Source organism: Triticum dicoccoides, chromosome 3B (genome assembly GCF_002162155.2).
Source record: "Triticum dicoccoides isolate Atlit2015 ecotype Zavitan chromosome 3B, WEW_v2.0, whole genome shotgun sequence".
Classification (NCBI taxonomy): Eukaryota; Viridiplantae; Streptophyta; class Magnoliopsida; order Poales; family Poaceae; genus Triticum; species Triticum dicoccoides.
The window spans coordinates 40,480,827-40,489,243 of NC_041385.1; positions in this window are offsets into that span (position 1 = coordinate 40,480,827).

An 8,417-nucleotide genomic window follows, 5' to 3' on the forward strand; every position below is an offset into this window, starting at 1 on the left:
CTGGTCTTGCCAGTAGGCGGCGTGGCTGCCGGCATGGGCGTGGTCGGCTTTCGGCGTGCTGTCGTGGTAGGCCTTGTGCCCGGCCTCGTGGTCGGCGACGATGGGCGGCTGCCGGTACTCCGGCGCCGGCTCCGACCAGTAGCCGTGGCCGGGGTTCCCTCTGCTGCGGCCGTAGTCGTCCCGTCTACGGCCGCCGAAGCACGAGCCGAACTCGAGGCACATTCTTTCTTGGTGGTGAGTGGCGCCGGGTGCTTCTTTTTGTTTACCTCGTGTGCGTGTGCTGGGCTACTGGTAGTGGAAAGCAGCACTATCCTCGAACTAGCGTGGCCGCGTGGGTATCAGTGCAGTGGTGGTGTTGATGGCCCTGAAACTGACAGTGTTGGTGTGGTGGGTGATATATATCCGGGGCCGAGAAGAGCTCGTGCTGGGCGCGACGTGTGCGTTCGAAGCCAAGCGAAGCTCCGTAGGAAGGGTGGGTTGGGTGGGTCTAGGTCCCGATCGACGAGGCTCTCGGATATGTGGCTGTTTAGGTCCCGATCGTCCAACTCGCTCTCCGGACTCCGGTCTCCAGGGGCCGGTCAACCGTGCGAATAATGGATGGAGGGAGGGAGGGCGGTGCAGCGGGACGGCAGAATATCTTTTTGGGGGCCGGCTGTGGATGTGATTAGGGAGCTCGTCAGGATGTTGGACTGGCCGGTCGTCGTACCGTGTTTCAGTGTCAAGCTTTCAACACGGCGCATCCGGGGCGTGTAAGGCCCCTCCCAGTGCTCCATCATGTACAAGTGCTAAGAGTGCCAAGTAGGTATAAAATCTGATGTGGCGAGTTAATTAAAAAGAGAGAGTAGTTTGATGACTCAGCAAGAAACGGTGATAAGCACGTGTACCTGATGAAAACACAATTTTGTGTCTACAGCTCCTTAAATGAAGGAAGCTTAGCACCCAAAAGCTAAGCACCTATGCATTGGGAATTTGAGTCGCTAAGCCATTTCATGCACTTAGCATCATATCCAAGCATCCTTGCATTAGAAGTAGCCTAACAACAAGGTTGGACTGTGGTCCGCTGAATCTACGTCCAACTAAATTTCTTTATCCGTAAAATTACATGCTTTCGCTGCAAATAAATAAAAGTTTCTCTTCGATGATGTAAGCTTTTAACAAGGGCTGCTACGCATCAGCCGTCGAATAACTAGAAAACATCCGCCGCCTGACTGGCCGTTGGATTGATGCAGGGAGCCGTCCGATCTACCCATCCATGTGTGTCACCTCTCTTGCAACAAGAGCGGTGATACGTCATGTTGTAAAAACCTTTGCAACATAGGTGATGTTGCAGTTTTTTTTTGCAACAAAGGTCTTGTTATAGAAATTTTTTGCAACAAGATTTTCGTTTTTGCAACAGAGGACTTGCCGCGGAATTTTTCGCAACATAGTTCTTGTTGTAGAAACATTTTTGTAACAAAGATGATGTTGCAGAAATCTTTTCTCCCAGGCAGAGGCGGCGAACTGGTAATCAGCGGCAGCACACATGTCGGTGACACAGGACGAACGGCGAGGTGTAAAGAAGGGCTAGGGACGAGCAGATCCAGGCGGTGGCGGCCATGCACATCTCGACAGCGGCGGCAGAGCCCGATCGCTTCCATGGAGCTTCGGGCCGCCATCGGTGACGTCGCAATGGCGGTACCCTTAGATGCGGTGGCCCGGCGACTGGAGTGAGAGGAAGATAGGGAGCAGCGGCGGGATACCTCGGCTGCGCGGGCAACAACCCTCAAGGATCCAGATCCTGCAACACACGAGTTGTTGCAGTGGGAAAACTGCAACAAGGGCTCAGTTGAAAAAACACAAGAGATAATTCTTGATGAGCCATGCGGGACATGTGTCACACATACGAGACGGCGAGAGATAATTCTAGATGAGCCATGCGGGACACGCGTCACACATACGAGACGGCGGACGCCCGCGTGCTATCCGTCGGCTGAAGACGAGCGTTTTCCTTTTAAGAACGATGTCGGACTCTTCGTTCACTAGTTTGCTAAATCTGGGAACCAATCTGTGGTTGGATAGTTAGGAGGACAGTGATAACCCCAACCCATCAGAGTTCAAGTACTGTGCTCGCATTTATTTTTGATTTATTTCAGGATTTCCTACGATATGCTTTCAGTGGGAGGAGACGTTCCCGTCGACTACGAGGCGCCTACGATAACTTCATAAAATCTCAAGATGATATGCGAGCTCAACCTCGGCCCTTCTTTACAACTCGCTACGAGGTTGCCTCGAGTGAATAGTGCAGGCTCGGAGGACAAAAACGAGCCAGGCTGAGTGGAGATAGGTTGAGCGAATACATGGTAGAAAACGACGTTTGCGTGTTGTTTGGTTGCTAGTATGAGGGGTCTCGTGAGCGAAAACCAACTTTCACCCTGTGTTTGGTAGCATGGCTCGCATTGTGATTAAAAGTTAATGACTTTGCTTAAAACCAAAGCACCTTGGCCAGTGGCATACGCTGACCGTGCTGCTCCTGCCTCTGCTCCCTCGCCATGCCCCGCCCTTGCCGAGCGCCGCCGCCTCACCGCAGATCCGTCCCCCATGCCGGTCGCGCCAAGCTCTCCGCAGCGTGATTGGACGACCTTGGAGGTTAAGGAGCAGATCCGGGCCATCGAGTTGGACTGGCGGATTGCACGAGACCTGTTGGAGAAGGCGGTGATTGGTGAGCACGCCATAAACGCGCATGAGGGAGTAGGCCCCGGCGGTGACGAATAGCATGGCGTCGCCGCCCCACAACAGCATGGACGGGGCCGACGCAGAGGCCGAGGCCGTGAACACCTCCGTGACGGCCGGCACGCCGGTGGCGATGACCCACCGCCTCGACCTCCGATGCCCCCGGGGCATGGAGAGGTCCGGGGCGGAGGCGGAGCGCATGAGCAACAGGGAGGTCTGGGAGGAGGGGATCTCTAGAGAGAGGGAGGGATGCGCGCCCACGAAGCAGTAGTAGCCGGATGGGCAGCCAACCCTCTCCTGCATGAGCAGCCGACCAAATCGGTGAGCAGCGAGAGCCGGTGTGCGCGAAGCCGGCAGGTGGGCAGGCCGGCGGTGGGGCGGGTGGAGCCGGCGCGCGCCAAGCGGGGGATGTCGGGCGCGTGCGGGCAGGCCGGTGAGGAGGAGCGCAGGGGGCGTGCTTGGGAAGCCGTGGTCGCGTGTGCAGGCAGAGCGGGGGCGGTTGGAGCCGGCGACAGGGCATGCGCACGGCGGCCGGGTGCGCAGAGAAGCGGCATGGGGAGTGGTGCAAGGGAGAGAGGGAGGGATGCGTGCCCATGAAGAAGTAGCGGCTGGGCACGGCTGCGCTCGATCTAGCTGGAGCCCTACCGTCCTAAGGTGTGCACCATCCCGTCGAGGCACACCTCGGTTGGGGTGAGGAGTCGGCTCAGCGGGGCGTCGGAGCGGGCAGGCCGACGAGGAGGAGCGCGTCCTCGAGGGAGATGGTGGCGGGGCTGGTCGGTGATGAGGAGGTGGAGGCGAGTGCTGCGGTCGCGGCGGCGAGGCATCCCGACGATTCGACAATGAGGAGAACGAGGAAGGGGACGAGAGGATAAGGTGATTAACCGCTAAAACAGTCCCAGCGGAGCCACCCATGTGCGCATCCTCGCATCGCTTGGGCCTGGCTTGCTAGAAACTGCCGATTCAGCCGTTTCTAGTGAGCTAGGTCCAGGAATGCTATAAGAAGCGTGTCGTGCAGGCCCAATAGTCTTTCTGGACAATCAAACAGCCCGACTTCGAAAAGATCCTGCACCCGTTGGGCCTGATTAAACTTTTGTGGGCAACCAAACACGCCCTAAGCTCGCAGGCTTGCAGCATGATTTGTGGGATCAGGAGCAGCAAGTTAGCGCGGAGGAGAACGACATGCTGACTCTTACGTTCTTGCCGAAGGAGATAGATGATGCGCTAGCAGCAATGAAGACTGATACGGCTCCTGGGCGCCGATGAGTGGCCGATGGCTATGTTTAAACACTTCTGGCCTGCTCTTAAGGAGTTTATTTTTGCTATTTGCAATGGCTTCACGCTTGGGACGGTCGATATTTCACGCCTCAACTTTGGGGTTCTCTCTCTTATCCCCAAAGTGCACAGGGCTGACAACATATGCCATTTTTGGCCAATAGCCCTCGTCAATGTTTCTTTCAAGATCTTCGCCAAAGCCTGCACGTCTCTCATGAACCCTATTGCCCATAAGATGATCCATAGGCAGTTTGTGTTTCTCAAGGGTAGGTACATCCTTGAAGGGCGAGAGCTGCTTCAAGAAATTGTGAGCTCAAACGTACTAACAAACATGCTATTTTTCTCAAGCTTGATTACAAGAAAGCTTATGATCGAGGTAGTTGACCTTTTCTTGGAGAGGTACTCCTTCACGTGGGGTTTGCTGTTGCTTGGGTGCACTGCGTGATGCAGTTGGTGTCGGGGGGCCAAACTGCCATATCCGTCAACGGTGAAATAGGGAATTTCTTTGGTAACAAAAGGCGGCTTCGCTAGGGTGAGCCGATACCCCTGCTCCTGTTTAACTTTGTTGCTAACGCGTTGGCGGCTATGCTTGATAGGGCTAGGCGTGCTGGTCATATGAAGGGGGTGGTGGACTACTTGATCCCAGGAGTGGTGACCCACTTGTACTATGTGGACGACACGCTGCTCCTCTTTGAACCCAATCTTCATAGTATTGCTACGGTGAAGGCGCTTCTCCGTAGCTTCGAGCTCATGTCAGCTCGAAAGATCAATTTCCTTAAATGCGAGATGACCATGGGGTTGGGCATCACAGAGAGCAAAAGGGTCGTGGATCACTGATACGTCTCCAACGTATCTATAATTTTTTATTGTTCCATGCTATTATATTACCCTTTTAGATGTTTATGGGCTTTACTTTACACTTTTATATCGTTTTGGGACTAACCTACTAACTGGAGCCCAGCCCAAATTGCTGTTTTTTTGCCTATTTCAGTATATCGAAGAAAAGGAATATCAAACGGAGTCCAAACGGAATGAAACCTTCGGAAACGTTCTTTTTGGAAGAAACGTGATCCAGAGGACTTGGAGTGCAAGTCAAGAAACAATCGAGGAGGCCACGAGGGTGGAGGGCGCGCCCCTCCTGTCTCGTGGGCCCCTCGAGCATCCACCGACGTACTTCTTCCTCCTATATATACCCATGTAGCCCAAAACCACCAGGGGAGCCACCTAAAAAATATTTCCACCACCATAACCTTCTATATCCGCGAGATCCCATCTTGGAGCCGCCGCCGGCACTCTGCCGGAGGGGGAATCCACCACGGAGGGCCTCTACATCAACTCCAAGGCCTCTCCGATGAGTTGTGAGTAGTTTACCACAGACCTTCGGATCCATAGTTATTAGCTAGATGGCTTCTTCTCTCCCTTTGATTCTCAATACAAAGTTCTCCTCCCTCTTCTTGGAGATCTATTGGATGTAACTCTTTTTGCAGTGTGTTTGTCGAGATCCGATGAATTGTGGGTTTATGATCAAGTTTATCTATGAGAAATATTTGAATTTCCTCTGAATTTTTTATGTGTGATTAAGTTATCTTTGCAAGTCTCTTCGAATTATCGGTTTGGTTTGGCCTACTAGATTGATCTTTCTTGCCATGGGAGAAGTGCTTAGCTTTGGGTTCAATCTTGCGGTGTCCTTTCCCAGTGACAGCAGGAGCAGCAAGACACGTATTGTAGTGTTGCCATGGAGGATAAAAAGATGGGGTTTATATCATATTGCATGAGTTTATCCCTCTACATCATGTCATCTTTCTTAAAGCGTTACTCTGTTCTTCATGAACTTAATACTCTAGATGCATGCTGGATAGCGATCGATGTGTGGAGTAATAATAATAGATGCAGGCAGGAGTCGGTCTACTTGTCACGACATGATGCCTATATACATGATCATGCCTAGATAATCTCATAATTATTCGCTTTTCTATCAATTGCTCGACAGTAATTTGTTCATCCACCATAATAATTATGCTATCTTGAGAGAAGCCACTAGTGAAACCTATGGCCCCCGGGTCTATCTCTTATCATATAAGCTTTCAATCTACTTTTGTTTGCATCTTTACTTTTCCAATCTATATTATAAAATACTAAAAATATATTTATCTTATCAGATCTCACTTTTGCAAGTGGTCGTGAAGGGATTGACAACCCCTTTATTGCGTTGGTTGCGAGTTCTTTGTTTGTTTATGTAGGTGCGTGGGACTTGTGAGGAGCCTCCTACTGGATTGATATCTTGGTTCTCAAAAACTGAGGGAAATACTTACGCCACTGTGCTGCATCTCCCTTTCCTCTTCAAGGAAAACCAACGCAAGCTTAAGACGTAGCAATCACCTTAGTTGCAAACTAGGGAAATTTTGTTTTCCGTACTTGGGTCTCCCAATTTCGACCAGGAACATCTCTATTGATGAGTGGGATCCATTATGCCTTAAGGTTGCGGGCAGGGTAAGTCCGTGGCAGGGGAAGTTTATGTCTTCAGGGGCTCTTCTTATCCTGACCCAACTCGAGCCTCTCCTCACTGCTCATGTTTGTTATCGGCCTTCTCCTCCTAGCTGATGGGGTGCTGTGCTGCGGTAGCATCGACAATCAAGTATGGAGGCAAGCAAAGATGTCACGAGATTTATCTTTTGAGTTTGTCAATATTGCAAATAATGCCGGTGCACCTATTGCCCGCGGGCAACAAGACTGGCTGTGGGCGATACTTCCTCCATGTTCCTCAAAGCTCACAGGCTGTCGGAACACGACTTCTTCAAGATAGATAGAACATGATTCTTACATTGGTTGTCCGCCAAGCCATGTGTTCGCAAACATACATGCTAAGCAATCGGAATAGCTGCAAGAAAATCCCCTCGAATTGCAAACTGTTAAACATTGTACTCATGGTTCTTTGTATAAACCGTGTTAGTTGTGATATATGGTGTGTGTTGTATCTAGTTAGGATAGGTTAGGCATTGAGATAAGATATTGGTAGTTAATTTAAGAGATCGATCTCTGCCTAACCTAAACCCTAACCTCCTATACTTACCGCCGCCGCCTCCTGGTGGCTATATTAACACGCAACGCGCCCCTGCTAACGCATGCGCTTCAACACCTCATTTTACATGGTATACAGAGCCTAGTTCTACCATACGTCTAGGTCATGTCGTCGTCGTCCTCCTCCCACGCCATGGCTGTGCCCTCCCTCGCCTCCCTCGGCCACACCATCACAGAGAAGCTCACTCGCGATAACTTACTGGTGTGGAAGGCTCAAGTACTCCTGCATGTCAGGGCCGCGGCGATGAAGGGCTACCTTGACGGCTCGATCAAGGAGCCCGCCGCTGTCATCGTCACCGAGAAGGAAAACGCTGGGAAGAAGGAGATCACCGAGGCGCCCAACCCAGAACATGCGATCTGAGTCACTAAAGATCAACATGTGCTTACCTTTCTGCTTGCCTCCTTGTCCCGCGAGGTTCTGATGCAGGTTTCCAACCACACCACGGCCGCGGGAGTCTGGCAAGCTCTGGTGGAAAGCTTCTCTGCCCAGTCCTGGGCGCGCCAGATACATCTCCGTTCAGCGATCGGGAATGCACGCAAGGGCGACCTCTCCGCTGCCACCTACTTCACCAAGATGAAGGGGCTCGCCGATGAGCTTGCGGGCGCAGGAAAACCCCTCGATGAAGACGTCGTCATCTCGCACATCTCCCCCACGCAAAAAAGCAGGAATTTGAAAAGGGCCAAGAGGTGACAAAGTAGGCAAGAGATGCTATGTGCGCTTACCCATGTGACACTTTCTTCATACTTACATGGTCTAAGAGAGATCGATTGCGACGAGTCATGTCGGGAGGTGCCATGGCAGGTAGCATCCCCCATATTGTTTGAGTTTGGGACAATAATGCTTGTCTGATCAATTGTTGTGCCTTGTTACGGTCAGCTATTGTGTCGCGGACGGGAAAAGACTGACTTTTGCCGATGCTCCATCCATATTTATGATACCCACTGACTTATCGGAACACAGTTTCAAGACAAGAAGAATTCAGTCAGGGTATTTGTTGTTTTGCCAAATACACCCTAGGCAGACCGACTAACAAGGTTTACTGTGAAGATAGATATTCTTTGCTGGAATTTTTCATGGCAAGCCAAGCACAGTCCAGATCCCAAAGATGCTACAGGTCCTAAACGTAATGATTTACAGTGTGTGTTCATTGCTCTAGGGAATATTTTGATTCTCACAACAATCAATCAGTTCGGTGGACTGGGTGATGAGTCATGAGATCAGTGTCTACAATTGCTTCATTAGTTTGAAAATGCTGACCATTGATCTGGACTGGCACTAGAGTATGCGTTTAAGTCATGGTCACACCTCCCCCCGTCCCCCGCGTCGCCTCTCTGGCGACACGGGCGGAATCCACCAA